The sequence below is a fragment of the Canis lupus genome, chromosome 25, assembly GCF_048164855.1.
Source record: "Canis lupus baileyi chromosome 25, mCanLup2.hap1, whole genome shotgun sequence".
Classification (NCBI taxonomy): Eukaryota; Metazoa; Chordata; class Mammalia; order Carnivora; family Canidae; genus Canis; species Canis lupus.
This window is the reverse complement of record NC_132862.1, coordinates 11,213,799-11,233,522: the sequence shown is the minus strand read 5'-3', so window position 1 is coordinate 11,233,522 and position 19,724 is coordinate 11,213,799. Positions and strand designations below refer to the sequence as shown.

The following is a 19,724-nucleotide window of genomic DNA, read 5'->3' as shown; positions in this document are numbered from 1 at the left end:
CAAGTCACATAGAACAGAGCTAAGACAGATGGCCTCAGAAGGAGGTCTGGAGTCTTCCTACCTGGATTTTTTACCTCTCCTTTTTTTTTTTTTTTTTTTTTTGAGGGAGAGTGTGGCAGAGAGCAAGAGCAAGCAGGGGTAGGGAGAGGGGCAGACTAGAGAGAGAAAGAGAGAATCTTAAGCAGGTTCCACGCTCAGCATGGAGCCTGGCATGGGGCTCAATCTCATGACTCTGAGATCATGATCTGAGCCTAAATCAAGAGTCACATGCCTGCTGGACTGAACTATCCAGGTGTCCTGCTTCCCTCTACACTTCTTTACATAAGCAAATATGCCTATTGCATTTAAGCTGATACAGTTGGGTTTCTATAACTCCCAGCTGAACCTAACTTGAACTGATATGCCTTGTTAATTTGATTTCTCAGTAGCTTAAAAGAACCAAATTAGAAGCAGGAAGGGCTGCTTCTGTTAGCAAGTAAGGAAACAGAAAAAATTATTATAGGCCAGGAAGTCAATTAATGGTGATATGGCTGACGTCAAATCAGCACGAAGGCAGGAAAAGGTGTAGAATATCTCAAGCATTTTTTGTTTTGGAAGATGGTTGATGTTTAAAAAACTCTGACAAAAAAGGTAAACTTCATTTACTTTTAGATTTGACACTTTAGACACTTTCCCTCATCACCTCCTTTGTCAACGATATTTCTGGAGCTAGTCATTGTGTGAGTAAGGACAAAAAACCAAACACAATATACCTTTGTATTCAGGGTGTTCAGAGCAGACCCCAGGAAGGTGAGAAATTTGTCTCAGTGAGTACTGAGGGGTATATATATATACATTCAATTTATTTAAGTTGGTAGTTGGGACAGCTCATTAGTTTAGGAACTACTCCTATGGTTACCCATAGTTGTTTAAATTGTCCTAGGTTACGTAAAAGAGACAGAAGCTGAGTGTAAAACCCAATAATCCAAGCTGCTGGTCTAGTTCTTTAACAAATGACACTGCCTTACTTGTCCTAAATTCTCTTTAAATAACTAAAATTTATTTCCCTCTTGACTACCTTTTGACAAAAGGGCTCCTGTTCTCTTCCATTCTGTCACTCCCAGAAATACCAACACAAGAAAGCTTCATCAGCAACTAGGGTCACAGTGTCAGACAAAGCTTATTGTCTGGATTGGTGATTTTGTTCCAGGAAGGGAACTCCTAAAATAATACCAAGACACCAAAAAGCCGAGCTAGACTTATTCATTTCCCAATCCTTCACAGTTCTATTTTGCAAACCCAACTCACTGAATAATTGATTTTCCAAATTTTCGGGACACCTTAGTCACTACCATTTTTTGTGGGTAGAGATAATGACTTGAACGGAACACGAGCAAAGAGTTGATTTTAAGCAAGGAAATGGGGTCAGGGAGAGGTTAAGTGGCTGGCCTGGGGTCAGATAGCAAGCTGGTGACTCAACTTTGCAGCTCCTGGATCTGAGGCCTGCAAAGAAAACCAGAGCCCATTTCCTCTTGATAAGTTAACTGCCCCATATCTGTGGTCTGTCGTAAGCTTTTAAGAGCCACATTCCTTTTGTGACTGCAGACCTGAGCTCCTATGACTTTCACCAGAGTCTGGAAAACACTTTCAAGGTCAGACTGTGGTACACAGAGGGCGGATTAGCATTTTACTTGCCACTGAAAATCATCATGCAATTCATAGGAGTTGCCACCTTTTTGGTGTCTTACAATCTCCACCCAGTACGTATTCATAACAACCAGCCTATGGAACAGATGGCTATGTCTCAGAAATGATGGTGACATGTGTTTATGGAGTGCTTCCTATGTGTCAGGCGCTCTGTGAAGTCTTTCACATGGATTATCTCATTTAATCCTCCTGAGGACCTAGTTGGGTAGGTTAATTTATAGCCCTTTATACTGATGAGGATGTTGAGGCTTTTCAGGGGTTAAGTACCAAGCCCAAGTTGACACTGCTAGCTAGAAAATGGCCACGTAGGAGCTATGAACCCAGTTTTGCATGACTCAGAGGCCACTATGCTATACAAAATTCCTGTACACTCACACTGACCTTTTCCCCCACATTTCTGTTATTTCAGTTCTTTTACAGAGTAAAATTGGGCATAATTTGGTATAATTTTCATCCCATCCTTGGGTAAGTGGTCTGACTAAATACATATATATAATATATATAATATGACATATTGTATATGTATATTTTTTAACAGTGAGGTTAATTGTCTTACCTGCAAACAGTTCAAAGATGTATCTCTCATTGTGGTGGTGTTCGCAGATCTTAGCTGCACACCTCAGAAAATGACATTTTCCAAACTAAAAAGCTGAAAAGAAAACTACTTGAAAGTAGAATTCTATGTCACAATTCATGATGTATAGTGGCCCTGCCCCAGGCTTTCTGGGACTTCTTCCAATATTCTTCATTTTCTGGAAAATGTGACCCAGCAAACTAAAAAAGATGATGGAATAGACGTTTATGAACGTTTATACTTGAAAAGTTTGTTCCTAAAAATGGAGTTACATGCGGGTTCATTAGAGAAGCATCTATTCTTTGGAATGAGATGAATAAGAAAGTTACCACTTACTTTCTGCTCGTTTGTGGGAGAAAGGAAAGAATGGAGAGTGTGAGAAGGGGCCCCCAGCTCTGCCAGAGTCCTCCTGTGGAAGGTCTGGGGGTGCACCTGCCAAGTCTCTGGTCCCACCCCTCCCCACTCAGGGTTCCTAGTCCTGGCCCTGCACCCCATTTCCCCCTTGCCCCCTGTGGCTCTGTCCTCACACTCGGTCCACAGCCGGTTCAACCTGCTGGATCACTCTGAAGTTCTAGGCGGGCAGGGACATGTCTCAGTCGAGCTTATTAAAAAGGCACATCCAAATCTGGCACAGAAGTGGCATCCTGAGAATAAACAAGAAGTGGAGGGAAAACTCAGACAGGTAGCTGAGGCGTATGAGGTGTTATCAGATGTTAAAAAAGAGGACGTCTATGATAAATAGGTCAAAGAAGGATTAAATGGAGGTGGAGGGTGGAGGTGGAGGGTGGAGGTAGATTATTTTGATAGTCCCTTTGGATTTGGCTTTAGCTTCTGCAGCCCAGACCAGGTCTTCAGGGCATTTTTTTGTGGAAGGGACTGTTTTCATTGGGTTTCTTCAAAGACCCATTTGAGGACTTTTTTGAGGACTTTTTTGGGGGGCAAATGGAAATCCATTTCTCATTTGACACAAATTGCAGGAGCAGGTTCTGTGGTACAGGTTGTTTTTCTCTGCCTTCAGTGGATTTCCGTCTTTTTTGAGGGTGTATTTTCTTCATTGATACAGGATTTACTTCTTTTGGTTCACCAGGTCAAGAGGGCCTCACTTCATTTTCTTCCATGGACTTTGGTGGTTGGGGATGCACAACTTCAAATCTATATCATGTTCTACTAAAATTGTTAATGGCAGAAAAATCACTAGAAAGGGAATTGTCGAGAATGATGGAGAAAGAGTAGAACTTGGAGAAGACCACCAGTTAAAGTCCTAATAAATGTTAAGGAGCAGCTGCTATGATTGGACAACAAATGATTAAACCCGTGTATGTAATAGAAATGTTGACTCTATCCAGCTCATTTGAGGATTAGCAGGAACATTTGTGTGTCTTTGAAGATTTCAAATGAATTCAACTTTCAGTATAACTGCACCTGAATTATTTATACACAGCTCATCGAAGCTCTGTTTATCATAGACTTCTGAGTTTATTGTTGGGACCCCATAATAGAACCATTTTTTTTGGTCATAAATCTCTCTATGCACTTTGCTTTTTTATTAAACATGATCCAAAGTGACCTGACTCTTGTCTGCTAACACCGGTGTGGACCTGCTTTTCCACTGTGTTTGAAACATGAGCCAAGTAGTGTCAGTGTGCTGTAAAGTTAACATTGCCAGGATGAATCTTCCCCAAAGATAATTTCAATTTTTTTTTCAGTATTTAGTGGTGAGATATATTAATACATTAGTGGAAATCCATTTCTCATTTGATACAAATTGAGGATGTTTTCTAGTTGTGCATGAATACTGACATCTGAGTAACTTTTGACAATTGCTTAAATATGTAATGGTAAGCTTAGATTTAAAAAAGTAAAGTCAGTAAACTAGGTCTTTGTCATTCCCTTAAAAAAGGAAAGAAAGGAGAGAAATGTAAAAGTGTTTGGTGCATTCTTTCCTGAGTGGAACCTAAAAAAAAAAAGGTACAACTTAAGTTTTAGATTTTCTTTTGTTTTAGGTGGCAAAATGTCACCTTGGAAACTGATAAATCAAGTTAAAATTTTAGTTAGAAATGATCTTACTAAATAATAAATATGAAAAATCACATGTGTGTGTGTGTGAGGCTTTGGAGCATTGATAGAGTTCAGAGTTCAGTTAACCCAATTCCATCAAACCAACTACAAATACAAGAGGGAGGGGACCAAGAAAAAAGGGAAGGAATGGAAGGGGCATATTATAATTTTTCAAGATATGAATACTTTGAACTGTTAAAATAGCTCACATTATGAATTTGCAGGGATGTCAAATGTTGAGGTGATAACCCTGAGGTGTCTTTCTTAAGACAAAATGGCTGAAACATCCCACCACCTCTGACAGCAGACCTAGATTGTAGGCTAATCTTTTTGAAGTATAAGCAAGTTTCTTAAAAGTAATACTATACTTAAAAAAAATTAAAGTAGCAGGGCGCCTGGGTTGCTCAGTGGGTTGAGCATCTGCCTTCAGCTGGTCATGATCACAGGGTCCTGGGATTGAGCCCTGCATCAGGCTCCCTGCTGAGGAGCCTCTCTTCCACACTTGTGCTCTCTCTGTTATCTCTGTCTCTCTCTCAAATAAATAAAATCTTCAAGAAAAATTAAAGTAGCTTTTTTTAAGTTGGAAAAGCAACTAGTTGTAAAAGTTGATTGTGAAAAAATGAATCGGAAAATGCAGGTAAGTGAATGGAAGAACCAGGAGTCCTTCACAGTCCGGCTATAGAACAGCCACTGCTAATACCCTGGAGTATGTCTTTGGAGGGCCTCCCCTTGTCCATGTGTACACATATACACTTGCACACATTTGGGCCATTTTACCTGAAATTTTATAACATACTTTTCCTATTTAATTGTAAACCACTTTTCCTATTTAATTGTAAACCATGACTATATTAATACCCTTAACTCTATTTCACATCACATAATTTCCCATGGCTGTAGTTGGCCATTTAAAAAATTTTTTTGATATTTTGCTACTATTAAAACTGGAAAATCTTTTCCTTTTAGGAAAACTTTGAACTTATCCTTAATTATTTTTTTAGGTTAACTATTTCTATAATTCTTGGATTAAAGCAAATGCTGATTTGGAGACTTTTGAAACAGTCTATAGCGCTCTCCAGCTGATACTGCATTTGCACCATGATTATTGGTATATATGGGCCATGGTTATTTTGGGAGGTCTGAGAAAGTATTTTTAGTGCCGACTATGAGTGCACTACAAATTGTGAATATTAGAACTAATGTTTGTTGTGTGGTTAGCTTAGAGCAAAATTTCATAAAGGTCAATACATGGCATACATTATTACGAATATAATTATTATCATTGAAATCCAGGACTTTTTAGAGGTCTAATTGAATGTCATGCAAGTTCATTGACTGCTGGCCTTTCTAAGTCCCGAACATGTGGCAAGCTCAGATATCATTAAAATATGATGTTTGAAGAACTTCTGGAAAAATTGGCATATGTGGAAAGCAGATGCTTTATATGGATAACAGTTAAGTTTTGCATTTGAAGTGCTGAGCCATGAGGAGGAGACTAATATCTTCGAGATTATGTGGATGTTTTTAACAAAGAAGCATATATTTAAAGAAAAAAGTCCTCACATGGTTTCAGTAGTTATTTTTTAGGGGGTTATTCTTTCCTAATGGTGCTTGACTTATTTAACCCTCTTTGTTTATATATGATGTATTGGGTTGTACTTTGGTTATGGCATTTGCAGTTTTGCTCTTTTCTTTTAATGAGAGCAGTAATTATTGTATAAGAATTTACATTATTAACATTTACATATGTTTTTTAAAAATGGGGTTTAAGTTTTTTTGACTTTTTTCCAGTCATCTCAATGGACCAGAAAAATACGTGTAGCAAGGTAATATTATGTAGAGTTTCTTCAATATATCTGGCTTCTTGTAGATGAATGATTCATGCAGTCCTTCATCCATCCATTCATTAACCCACCTACCCAACCATTAATCTAATATATTTTTATTGAGCACCTACTTTGTGTTAAGTCCTGTGCTAGGACCCATTGTCAACAGTGGAGGTTTAGCAAATTGCAAGGGTAAATTTGTGTGGATAAATAGAAAATTTAAAAAATTGGGATGAAAAATTCAACTCTTGATCTTTAATGTTGAAAGTTTTAGGTAGGCTACCTTCTTGCAATACCTCAGCAGGCTATCCATCCCTATTTATTCTTATGATTTGAGATTAGGTGTAACTTCATATTCACTTCATATTCAACATATTTACCATATATCTACTACGGACCAGATCCTTTCTTATCATTAGAGATAGAGGGTTGATAAGACACATCAGCTCTTCTCTCATGGGGTGTAATATCTGGATCATACCTCTCCTGCCCCACTGACTTCTCTATTGACTAGCACACTCTATTACCCCCTCCACACTGTATTGCAATTACCTGTTTATCAGTCAGCCAATCTCTAAGGGTAGAGTGTCTTCCATGCTTCCTGCTCTATTTCCAGCCCTTGGCACAGTCCCAACTAAAGTTGCTTTCTGTAGAGTTAATGCATGTTCATTTACTACCCCTTCAGTTTACTTTAGGGCTCTATTTACCCCATAAAGCAACTACATATCTCATGGCTATAAGATACTTGTTTGACTTCAATTTCACTTTTCCGGGTTAAAGTCCTATTACATCCTTCCACCTGCCCTATGCAAACCACTCATAGTTCTCCAAATGGGCCCTGTTCCTTTATTCATATTTCCTCTTTTCCCAGAATAATTTAATCTCTTTTTGCTTCTCTTATCTGAGGCCCAGCTCAAATAAACTTACTCTGTGAAGCCTTCCCTCGTTTTCCTGATTAAACTATCACTCCTTCTCCCATGCTGCCACAATGCATTGATTGAGCCTCTCTAGAGTGCTTTTCCCTTTTTTTCTTCCCTGAACATCAAGTAACAGTTCATTTAGTTTGTGTCTTCTCTGTTTGGGTGTAAGCACCTCTGAAGAAGGAGTAGGTCTCATTCATTTTGGTATTCCTCATAACATCCAGAGCAGTGCTATGCACATAGTAGGAGGCCAGTAAATGCTTATGAAATGATTGAATGAATGAATGAATATACTCTCTGCAATGAATAGGCTTCATGTGTGACTTAGTGCAAGAAGATTACTACAAAGGAATATGTGTTCTGGGGATTAATGATGTTGATAAAGGTAAGGGGAAAGGCAGCCTATGTGGAGGGCCACTGGAACAATAAGTGTGGGCAAGAGAAGGCAAGGTGTTCATGTGGAGAACAATAATGGGATAAGGCTGGATAACAAGCAGGTTTAGAATCCAGGAGGCTTTTGGTATAGGACCAAGGAACATGGCCTCAGGCCCAGTGGAGGCGAGCCACATTCTTGATTCCCGAATTGGATTTCAGGTATCCAGATATTTGTGGCACCAACTCATGTTCTTTTCCTATGTTTTTGACCAATACATTCAGTAGGAAGGTTTTGCTTTTTTTTTTTTTTTGTATATTGTTTTTATTGGAGTTGATTTGCCAACATATAGTATAACACGCAGTGCTCATCCCGTCAAGTGCCCCGCACAGTGCCCATGACCCACTCACCCCATCTACCTGCCCACCTCCCTTTCCACCACCCCTTGTTCATTTCCCAGAGTTAGGAGTCTCTCATGTTCTGTCACCCTCTCTGATATTTCCTACTCATTTTCTCTCCTTTCCCCTTTAATCCCTTTCACTATTTTTTATATTCCCCGAATGAATGAAACCATATAATGTTTGTCCTTCTCTGATTGACTTACTTCACTCAGCATAATACCCTCCAGTTCTATCCAAGTTGAAGCAAATGGTGGGTATATGTTGTTTCTAATGGCTGAGTAATATTCCACTGTATACATAGACCACAGCTTCTTTATCCATTCATCTTTCAATGGACACCGAGGCTCCTTCCACAGTTTGGCTGCTGTGGACATTGCTGCTATAAACATTGGGGGTGCAGGTCTTGGTCTTTCACTGCATCTGTATCTTTGGGGTAAATCCCCAACAGTGCAATTGCTGGGTTGTAGGGTAGCTCTATTTTTAACTCTTTGAGGAACCTCCACACAGTTTTCCAGAGTGGCTGCACCAGTTCACATTCCCACCAACAGTGCAAGAGGGTTCCCTTTTCTCTGCATCCTCTCCAACATTTGTTGTTTCCTGTCTGGTTAATTTTCACCATTCTCCTTGGTGTGAGGTGGGATCTCATTGTGGTTTGGACTTGTATTTCCCTGATGGCAAGTGATGCGGAGCATTTTCTCATGTCAGTAGGAAGATTTTGGAGAGAACTTTCATTAGGTCATACAGGTGTTATATTCATTATATTCATATGAATATATTATATTCATCCACTGGTGGTGAGCCACATTCTTGATTGGGAAAATGAGACTTCTAACAGTTTTTCACATTTGAATGACACTTTAAAGTTACAATCTGTTTTCCAGTGTGTTATCTTTTTATCTTCACAAAAAATCTGAATGATACTGAAGGCAAAACTGAGTCAAGGCTAGCACAGGTAGTACAATAACTGAGTTAGGACTTCTGAGGCTCTTGAAGCCAAATATAGTGGTTTTTTTTTTTTTTCTGTTCAATTCTCTCTCTCTCTCTCTCTTTTTTAAAAAAACATTTTATATATGTGAGAGAGAGAGAGCACACACATGAACAGACAGAAGGGGCAGAGGGAGAAGGAGAAGAAAATCCCACGCTGAGCAGGGAGCCCAAAGCAGGGCTTGACCCCAGGATTCTGAGATCATGACCCTAAGCCAAAAGCAGACACTTAACTGACTGAGCCACCCAGGTGTTCCTCTGTACAACTCTCTTATCTTTGGTATCATGAAGGTAGTTGGGAAAGACAAGGAATAGATGATGAGAGAAATGGGGGGGGGGGTGGGGAGATAGAATTACGATATTCATTCACTCAGCAACTGTATATCACATGCTCTTTCTTTGCTCTCTCCTCTTCATACTAGCCCATGTCTCAGTCCTCAGGGGTACTCCAGGCAGACAGCTGAAAAAAACAGTGAGAGAAGGGCCTTGGGAGCACTGGATGGGGTACCTAGTGTAGCTTTGGAAAACCAGGAAGGCTTTTTAGAGAAAGTGACATAAAGATTGAGAGTTAGGGAAAGCAACAGAGAAACCAGATGAAAGGGGGGTGGCTATTGAGGGTGGGAAAGAGTTTTAAGCCAAGTCATGAAATTGGGCAACTGATTTTGGGGAAACAGCACATCCCTGTGTGGAAAGATGCCCTTAGTGCCTCTCCGAATGCAGACAAGGAGGGCAAAGTTTTACATCTCTTTACAAAGGGTTTTATATCTCTTTTTCCTTGAGTTGTTGCTTCTTTTGCCTTTTTTCCCAGTGAGGAGCATTACCTCTCGCCTCTTTAGCCTAAAGGCTATAGTGGTTTTAGATTGAAAAGTCCACGGAAGATGGTTAATTGTATACCTGACATTAATTCATGACTAAATTTTCTGTTCCAGCCTCAGTGATGTCTATTATGACCTGACCTGAACTTCGGTGGCTTGCACTTTCTGAATTCTCTACCCAGCTTGGAGGCAAGACTATTAATACTCAATCAGGTTGAAGATGTTAGAAGAGATTGACATCCATAACCCAGAAAGCAGAAAAAATATGCACTGGAAAGAAAGGAGTAGGTATGATGGTGGGCTATATAGATGGGAAGGAAAAAGGTTAATAATTTTGAAGATTTTGCATGAATATCTCTTCTTTAGTGATACTTGGTTCTGTTATTTACAATTATGGAGGTGTACAGAATCTATGTATATCCTCAGATTACTGTACTCTTTTTCTTCCCATTTAAAAATCATCTCTCTGCTTCAGGGAGGCTCTTAAACTTTATTTCTCATTAAAGCAATGTAGCCAAAAGCAAAAGTAGCATAGCTGAAATTACACTTGAACTGTATTTTAAAAGATTTACTCAGAATGCAAAACAAAAGTACCTTTTTTTAAAAAAATTAAAAAATCAGTATATGTTCCACCGAGGCTCTGAAAATCAGAATCTCAGTTTATCAATTGAACATTGACTTTTAAAAAATGTATGAGTTGATTTAACCTATTTACAGACTGCCAGAAGGCAAGAAAAGAAGGTTTCTTCTCAAGTTGAGCTCAGAGAGTGTCCTTTGCCAGAAAAAAGAGCCAAACATATTAATATTCAGGGACTCTTCAAAGACCAGCCAGCCCAAGAATGCATTCAAAGAAGAAGACTTCATTGGTTTAGTTAATCTGGCAGGTAGGAATGAGAAAGTCAGTGACCTCTTGACAAATCCTTTTTTTACATACTCTGATAACCAATATTTGCAGGTTTTCAGGGCCTCTATTTCCCCTTTTTCTGGTGAGGCAGAGAAATGGAAGTCAGTAGAATAGCAAATGCATAGTGTTTTCTGTGAAGAAATGTAAATATCTTTCCTATATTTAAGCATTGGAACGAAGGTACTCCAGGCAAAATTGTAAGGGCTGTGGTATAAGCACAAAAGTGAAAAACTCAACTGAACTACTTAACATGATATCTACATGTAATAGCATGACTAAGTTATGAGATTCATTTTCTTGCCTGGTTTATGTAAATTGAGCTTATTATATTGTTATCACAACCCAGACAAATGAAGATTTTGTTTAACTGAATTCTTCTCTGTGAGTGTAATTTACAGCTAGATTGTGTATGTGGACAAAAACACAAAAATGGCAGAATTTTGACTATGCAACTCCAGAGTATAATACAGCTAGTTTTTCACATTTTATATTGTTGAATCAGAGCAGCTAAAATCTCCGATCTGGGCTGAGAGAATCATATTTCATATACACAGAGGGAAAAATAGACTTGTAGACTCCCACAACATATATTTTTTCCTTACAGAACAAAAGAGTTGCAAATTTTCTTCTCCAAAATGTGAAGATACAGAAGTAACTATTCTGCTGTTGGGAAATATGCTCTGTAGAAATTTCTCCTAAGCAGAAATCATGGGAAGTGGAAAGGAGCTTGCCTTATCATTTACTGAAAGATGAAACAAGTCAATTTCCTGACAACTTAGACAACGATCTCTATCTTTCTTCCTCCATCACTCTCTTTCTCCTTCTCCCTTCCTCTCACTCTTCTTTCTTTCCCTTCCTTCCCTTTCCTTCTCTTTATTTCTCAGTCTCCCTCCTTTCCTCTCTTCTTCCTTTTCTCCTTCCTTCCTTCCTTCCTCTCTTCTTTCCTTCTTTCTTCCTCTAGGCCCTTCTCCACATACTCCCGATAGAGATCAGATGAATGGTCAGACAGAACAGGGAATATATGTTATAGATTTGTAACTAAAATTCAAAGTAAATTCCTTAAGGTTAAATCTTGGTTCTTTCAAGGTATTAATTTCGCAGCTTGATGATAATTTGTGTTAAAACCTTATACAATATTAAAACAAACTGGAACTATTCAGATTGTAGGAGAAAATGTAGATGTGATTTTTAATCTTAACACTTCAAAGGAGATTGGTGATAGAAAATAGAAAATGAATGAGACATTGACCATTTAGGCGAATTGGAGCTTTGAGGTTTTGGAGAAAGAAAACAAGTTTTTATAAGAATTGGAAACAAGGATACTGGGTATTATCCAAGAATCTTTCACAATGAAAGTATATTCCTCAAATGGTTATCTTTGTGTGCTTTAATTTATGGTCTCTAATGGGTAGCAAATCTCTGAGGAAGAACAGAGTTATGAACCTAGTAAGAAGGTTATAAATAGGTCTTGACAAGGTGGCTTAAAATGAGACATTATGGCATCCAGGGGACAAGAATTTACATCTTGTTCTTAGAATGTATAATTTGCCTCAAAACCATCAAAGTTATCATCAGATAATATTTCTTAGGCTCTTTTAAAAACCTGGTATCTTAAGATCTATACAAAATCAAACATGTAATCACACACAGTTAATGTAAGTCACTTTACTTTTTTATGTCATTAGCAATCTTTCCCCAAAATATCTTAACTCTAAATATCAAGCTTACAAGGAAGAATTTTGCAAATACCATTTCCACACTGTAGAAATGGAAATTTTATATATCCATATATAGATATAAAGATATCTATACATATAAACATATATAAAGATATGTATATATAAAGATAAAGATCTCTCTATATAAAGATGTACTGTACTCTGAAGAGAATGATATTTACAAAGAACTGTGTAAAGGTAAACAGAACTTGAGAGAGAATAATTATGGCCACAAAGTCATTCCAGTGATCCAAGGGTAACCGAGTTGGTTAATTTGGGCTTACAAAAGAGTACTTTTCAGGGTAGTCTCTGGAGCGAAGAGAATCTGACCCTGCTCCTAATCCCTCCAACTGAGTTCTAAAAGACCCCACAAAATCTTGAGGTACGAGAGCTGGCAGATGAAACTGGAGTATGTAAGGAAGTGAAAAATCTTGTCCGAAACAGGGACATCCTCTGCATTAAGACCTCATGGAGATGTCGCTTGGCTTCGGCAAAGCATCATATTTACAATTATTCCACTACTCAGGGTCCACTATGTATATTCCTTGACCCTGCACTAAGCACTTCAGATACAGTTGGCCCAACAAACCAGCCAGGGTGTATTATTTTCGTTGTTTTATAGTTGGAGAAACTGGGAGAAGTACACTTAATCTTTGTCTCCTTCTCCAGATAAAAGTTGATTAGAGGACAGAAACTTTAGGGCAATGTCTATAGGGCCACACAAAGTGAAGGGCACTGGAGCATCCTGATCTGAGCCCTGACTTCCAGAGCAGTATGAATTTTCATGCCTGCATTTTGGTATTGTTTCTCCCAATCTCTGTTAGAAGAGGCCAGGAAAGTATCACAGCTTCATTTTTCAACTAGAAAAGTGGTCACAGGGAGTTATGGGTTTATATATGACTGATGGCTGACCCATGGTTTGAATGTGATTGTGATAACCCAGGTCCTACTCCCTTACCCCAAGCAGATATCCTCCAAAGAATGCAAGTAGTGGGGCCCAGGACCTGAGGGTTGGGCTCAGGAAGGTGCCCAGACAACACTCAAGAAGTTTTTAGATAAGCATTTCTATTCATTTTGAACCTTTACACACACACACACACACACACACACACACACACACACACAGACCATACCACAAAGCCACAAATTATTATAAGGTAACATAATCCTAGTGAAAGTCTGTAGGCAAAAACAAAACAAAACTGAGGACAAACATTGCTTCGTGTTAATATAGTCAGGTGTGGAAAAGTAGAACTTTTGAAGAATATGTCTCAAAGATTTTAGTCTTGTTCGAGTATGATTATACACACTAATGGAAACCATAGCTCTCCAGCTTTTTTACAAGCTCTTTCTCTCAGAGGACATATTACTTGAGTCTTTATTTGGATCTGTCCAACCTGCATCTTTCTGGCTCAGGTTCATTTTGAAAGCTTTGAAAGTACTAAGAAGGCAAAAGATGTCATTAATAAGTCAACACTGACCTCAGAACTGAATTCATCTTGGATAACATCCATATTGAGCAGCTTCTTTGCTGAGAAAAGAGAAAATGTCACTTTCTGTTGGTGAGGAGATAATTGGGGGTGGGGGGCAGGGAGAGTGAGAAGGTCAGAGTCTGGCATCCTGACAGCTGGATCATTGGGAAAAGTATCAGATGACTCTTGCCCCTGCCAGATAAGCTTTCCCCAATTGTTCCAGAATCTTCAAAATGCTAATAAAAATACTTTTACATTTTGATTTGTATTGCCTGAGCTTGTATTAGTTGAAGTATAGCCAGCTGCTATAACAGATAAAATTTGAAATCTCCATGGCTTACCACAATAGTAGTTTCTCATGAAGTCCAAGAGGTGGTGGAGGTCATGTGGAGAGGGGAGGAGTAGTACTCTTGGGTCCACAAGGAGCCAAACTGATAGAAGATCTACTATTTTCAATGTGTGACATCCAAGGTTTCCCTGGGTGTCAATTTACTTTATTCACATAGGAGGAAAGAGAGGGTGGAGAAGGCACATCCAGTTCTTTTTTTTAAGATTTTTTATTTTACTTATTCATGAGAGACACAGAAAGAGAGGCAGAGACGTAGGCAGAGGGAGAAGCAGGCTCCTCCCCACGGGGAGCCTGATGTGGGACTGATCTTAGGCTCCCAGGTTCCCAACCTGAGCCAAAGGCAGATGCTCAACCACTGAGCAACTCAGGTACCCAGGCTACATCTACTTCTTAACCACTGGATATGGGTTTGACATAAATCATTGCCATTCATATTCTATATAAATAAATACTTGTCACATGAACAGACAAGGACAGCATTGTTCTTAGAAATGGAGTCCTTGCAGTATCTCCCAGAAACAACTTCTAGAAGAATAGCAAAGATACTTGGCGGAGAGTTGTCCTGTTCTAACATTCTTTACAGGGCAAGCAATAGACACTAGTCCTGTGAATTTTAGTGACAAAATGCCATGTGCACCCCTGTGGTGGGAAAGTGGGAGTCATGTGATCGACAGGTCCCTGCCATGTAGAAGTAACACCATTTCCAAATTAAAAGAAAATACAAAGGTGTCAAAAAGTAGCCATTCCACATAATCTTAGTGAAACAAACAAACAGACAAAAAATACCTCCAAACTAAATGGCTTAAAACAACCAACTTTATTATTTCTCCTGATTTTGTGGGTCACCTGGGAGGTTCTGTGGGTTTGGATTGGCTCTGCTGATACCTGTCGACAACTGGTAGCTCAGCTGGGCTCGATAGCCTGGGATGGTCTTATCCACATTGCTGGCAGTTGTCAGTCTAATCTGTTGGGGGAGAGTCTTCAGCGAGCAGCACATCTCTGCTCTCCATGGTCACTCATCCTCCAGTGGGCTGGGCTTCTTTGCATGGTGGTCTCAAGGTTCCAGAGAACACTAAAAGAGGGCAAACCCCAAAGTAAGCCATATGACCTAGTCTGGATTCAAAGTACGGAGAAACAAACTTCACCTTGGCGTGAAGAGTGGCAAAGTCACATTGCAAAGGTGCCTGTCTATGGAAATAAGAATCTTGCCATTTTTCTGACCTACTGCTATGGTCATTCTCTCTTTACTTCCTCCTCACACTTGGCTTTGCCTTGTCTGCAAGTGACTTAAGTTCTTGACTGTAGTCTCTTTATCTCTTATTTCAAAAATGGGTCAGAGAAAGAGAGAGAGAGAGAGAGAGAGCATAGACAAGACTGAAGCCCATTTTTCATAAACCCTAGTATTCTGCTGTGTACTGTTATGTAAATGTTAATAGAATGTGAGCATGCCTTAGCATAGTACTTTGCACATATTAGAAACTAAATAAAGCCCAACTAGACTTGTAAACTAATAAATCCCACCTGTTCCTATGGTTAGGAATTATGTGTGTTCCTTTATGTATGTTGAGGTACAGAGTAGATGCTCAACAAATTCTTGCTGAATGCGATTGAATGGTGAAAGGGGTAAGGAGAAATCATAAAGCAAGCATAAATGTAGGTTAGGAAATTCCAACCTACCAATTGTGTTTCTTCATTGCAAAAGGCCAAATTCAATATAATTTTTTAAAAACCCGTTTACCCAGAGGATACCTTGTACTTAATTGCAATTCAGAATATTGCATTCCTTAGATTACTAGGTAAATAAAAAGAGCAAGAAGAGATAAAATAGGCTAATCAGGAAATTATGTAAGGACCACACAAGTCTGAGAAAGTAGAACAAAGTATGAGAATTAAAATTCAACTGGATTTAATTGTCAAAATGGGAAATTTTCATTTGTTTTAGGTTGAAGTTCTGTTCTTTATTTGGCATCAGAAAAAGTTACTCTTACTATTAAAATTAGACATGAACTGGACCTTAAGTAAATGTCCCTTCATCCTTAAGTGGCACATGGATTGATACGGAAGTCAGACACAAGGAAAACTGTCTTTCTTGACAGAGTTTCTGGATAAGAAATGATGATATTCTAGAATGAGAAAATAATGCCTTCACTACATTTTCCCCTTCTTAGTACAACTCTTCCTTTCCAAATTAGATAACACTGAATTTGCATATTTCATTTCTCAATTGCCCATGGTAATGGGAGAAGGAAAATGAGTGGGGAGGAGAGCATGAAAGAATGTAGATAATTGGTAGCAACAGATACTTTCCAAGCCTCATTACTTCATTTCATCCATTAATTTTAATCTCCGCCCACATCCCATCTGATCTTTTACCAGAATTGCAACAAACAGCTCATGAACACTGTTTTGATTTTTAGTTCCTTTTTTTCCCAAAGTGATGTGGTTTTTAGAAGGTACAAAGAGACCCAAAAGCAGCTTGCCAGAAAGAGGGACAAATAAAAATGTGAAAATTTTACATTATCTGAGTCTTGCCACTGTTAGGTGTGAACCAGCTTATTGGGAAAAAGCTCAGTCACTGCAACTGTCTTAACACTATCTTAGTCTTGGACAACAGATAGAATGGATGCCGCATCACCTGGACAGGGATTTGTAGGGGGTGGGGAATGGCAAGGGCAAGAAGAGTTCCTGAATAAAAAATTATGAGAACCAATAGAACAAATCAGATTCCAAAGACATCGTGCTGAAGTTAAAGAGAGACAATTAAATCAAGAATTTAACAACAGCAACGTGCTCCCCACTTATGGAATTCCTACCTGATGGTATTAGGGGTCCAATGAACGGTCCATCACTGCCTATGAGCATGGTTAAGGCAGGCCTATAGGATGGGCATTATTACTTACGTTGTGCATGAAATCCCAGTCCTGAGGAGAACTTGCCTCCTCCCTGCTGAAGAGATAAACCTTAGCCCTAATATCTGGATTCCCTGAGCCCTAAGGCAAGTCTTGTTTGCATCCATTCAATAACAGCAGGAGATATTCAGGCCTGAAGCCTTTCACAAGAGAAGTCATCAGCAGGCCATGGGTCTCAGTGACACCAGGGGTAGCTGGAGAAAAAGGGAAGAGCCTTTGATGTCATTTGGAAAATATGGGCCTAACTTAAAAGTGAGATTACTTTGCTTTATCATTACTTTGCCAAATCAACCCCTTTGAGAAGAAAAGCATGTTTTTCTTTTTATTGCTACTTGTCTGTAGGTTGCTCTATGAATGACTGTATGAAGACAAACGATCTTGATAATTCTGAGAGCAGCTTGCCAACAGCTTGGCATTCACGACCTTTCTTTTATTACAAGATCAGGCATTTACAAAGCACATAATGTGTGCTAACAGGGTATTAGACCCTGTGATGTATAATGAAAGAAAGCCCTTTTACTTTTACTAAAGTTAGACTTTTGCTAGAAAATATAATACATAATAAGATGCTAACTTATGTCACATATACAATATGAGTAATAAAGGATCCGAGGAGAGAGAATGTGTGGGGGATGGAATTGTGTGTGTGGGGGGGCACTTTAGAGGAAGTTTGGGTCTGGACTGGGTCTTAAAAGATAAACAGAGAATATACAGGCATAAAGGAGAGAAGGGAAGACCAAGAAGTAAGACTATGGAGCCTAGAAGTTTCCTTTTGCCCAGTGGGACCAAGGCGCCGCCTTGAATTCTGGATTCAAGGATCATGTGGGTCGAGGAGAGCCTATGTCCAGTTCTGCAGTAGCAAATATATGTGTTTCTCAGTACATCATTTCAATTAGCCACTGTCAAGGTCTTCGTATCAGAGTCGACTTCTTTAGATCTATTCGATATTCTAACTGCTGACTTTCTAGGACACATTCTCCAGAGTCACATCGGTGGAGACTTCTATGTGGGTAACAGAGAAGTAAAGAAGAAAACTCTCCCCTCCTTAAAAAAGCTCCATCCTTTCTCCTTCCTTTTTTTTCCTCTTTCCATTCCCATTAAGGAAAAGTGATGAGAAATATATCTAAGCGTTAAGTCAACACCTATGTTGTGCTAAGTAACACACATCCCTCCACCTCAATTTTTTAAAGCATCCTAGAATTGAAATCCGCATAGTTGGTGGGTCAATGAGTTCCACTATTCTCCCTACTTTCCATAAGCAGAACTATGTGTTCAACACAAACTGGCTGGCGAAATCCATGGACCGAAAACCCAGTTGATGTGTAGGTCAAATCACTCCTGACACACCTATCTAAGCTTATAGAGGATGTCCCACCACGAAGTCAATGTAATGGAATTTTTTTGTTGTTGTGGGTTCCTCCCTAAAAAACTATTCTCTCCTTATTCAGTATGCCCAGACAATTTTAACAAAAAGTTAAAAGTGTAACAAATGCTTCGAGCTACTAATAGTTGCTGAGCTGTAGGAAGAATTTGATGTGACCCAAACTTGTCAACTATGGTCTGTTGGTAACTGGTTTGCTGAGGTAACTTGAATTATCGGCTCATCAAATTAGGATTTTGGCCAAATTTTATTGAATAAGTTCATTTTACTTGGTTATATTTATGTTATCACCTCTGTTGGAGAATGCAGGTTGGAAAAACAACATTAGAACTATCTATAAATACTCCAGAACAATTTGTGGAGTCAGCCAGGGTCTATACTCAAGCCAAATATTATCCCCCTGAAATTCTTTAAAAGAAAATATAAAAAGACAAGATAATTTCAGTTGGTAAATTATGCGCGTCAAGCTACACTTAACCTTTGGCTGTAACAAGTTTCTGTCATCAGATCCACAGCTTTTAAATCAAAATGTTGATGATTTTAGTCAATTGGATAACCTTAATGAAACACTTTATTCAATGATGTCCCTTATCTCTCAAACCAGTGTTTCTGAGAGCTCTGTGTTGAGAGCAGGTGTTATACTTTACTCTCCCTTGAATCCCCTGCAGCATCTGGCACAGTGCCTGGCACCATGAAATATTCATGGAATTAAATGACTTCTAAATACCGTTTCCTGCCATGAAGTCTCCCTTACATTTAATCACATGTCACAAATTTTGGTGGAATATAATGGAATAGAGCGGAATGACAGATTAGGTTTAACCAGTTCATATTAATACAGGGTATCTAAGCAGCTGAGAATATTGGTTCCAGGTAACATTTGAGAACAAAATATTAAAGGACACTAATATATATGTTAGAAAAAGTTAATTACTTCCTCTTATTGCAAATATGCCAACCATAATTAAGCCAAATCAGTATAATATACATGATTGAAGGTATAGGACATACGTGGATTTATTGATATTAATTAAGGTCTAGATTCAAATTCTTAATTAGACTTTTGCCATAAAATAATTATATATAATAACATATAGTGTATATTATATTAGATGGTATTATTATAATTACATTATAATAATGTAATATATTATCATAATTATGCATCTAATATATTATTATATTTTATATCATTTATTTATACTTACATTATTTATTTATATTATTTAAAATGTATATTATTAAGTTTCCAGCTAATACATGCAATTTATTAATATATACTGTATTTGGAAAAATACAGTATATAAAATTTGTGACTGTTAAGGAAACGTAAATGATTGGTGGTCCAGACTGA

At 38.5% G+C, this 19,724-nt stretch overlaps 1 pseudogene; it reads left to right on the top strand.

Annotated features, from left to right (window-relative positions):
* The window catches only part of LOC140617035 (dnaJ homolog subfamily B member 6-like), a 40,616-nt pseudogene extending 37,050 nt beyond the window's left edge, over positions 1-3,566 (top strand).
* The last annotated feature ends 16,158 nt before the right edge of the window (positions 3,567-19,724 follow it).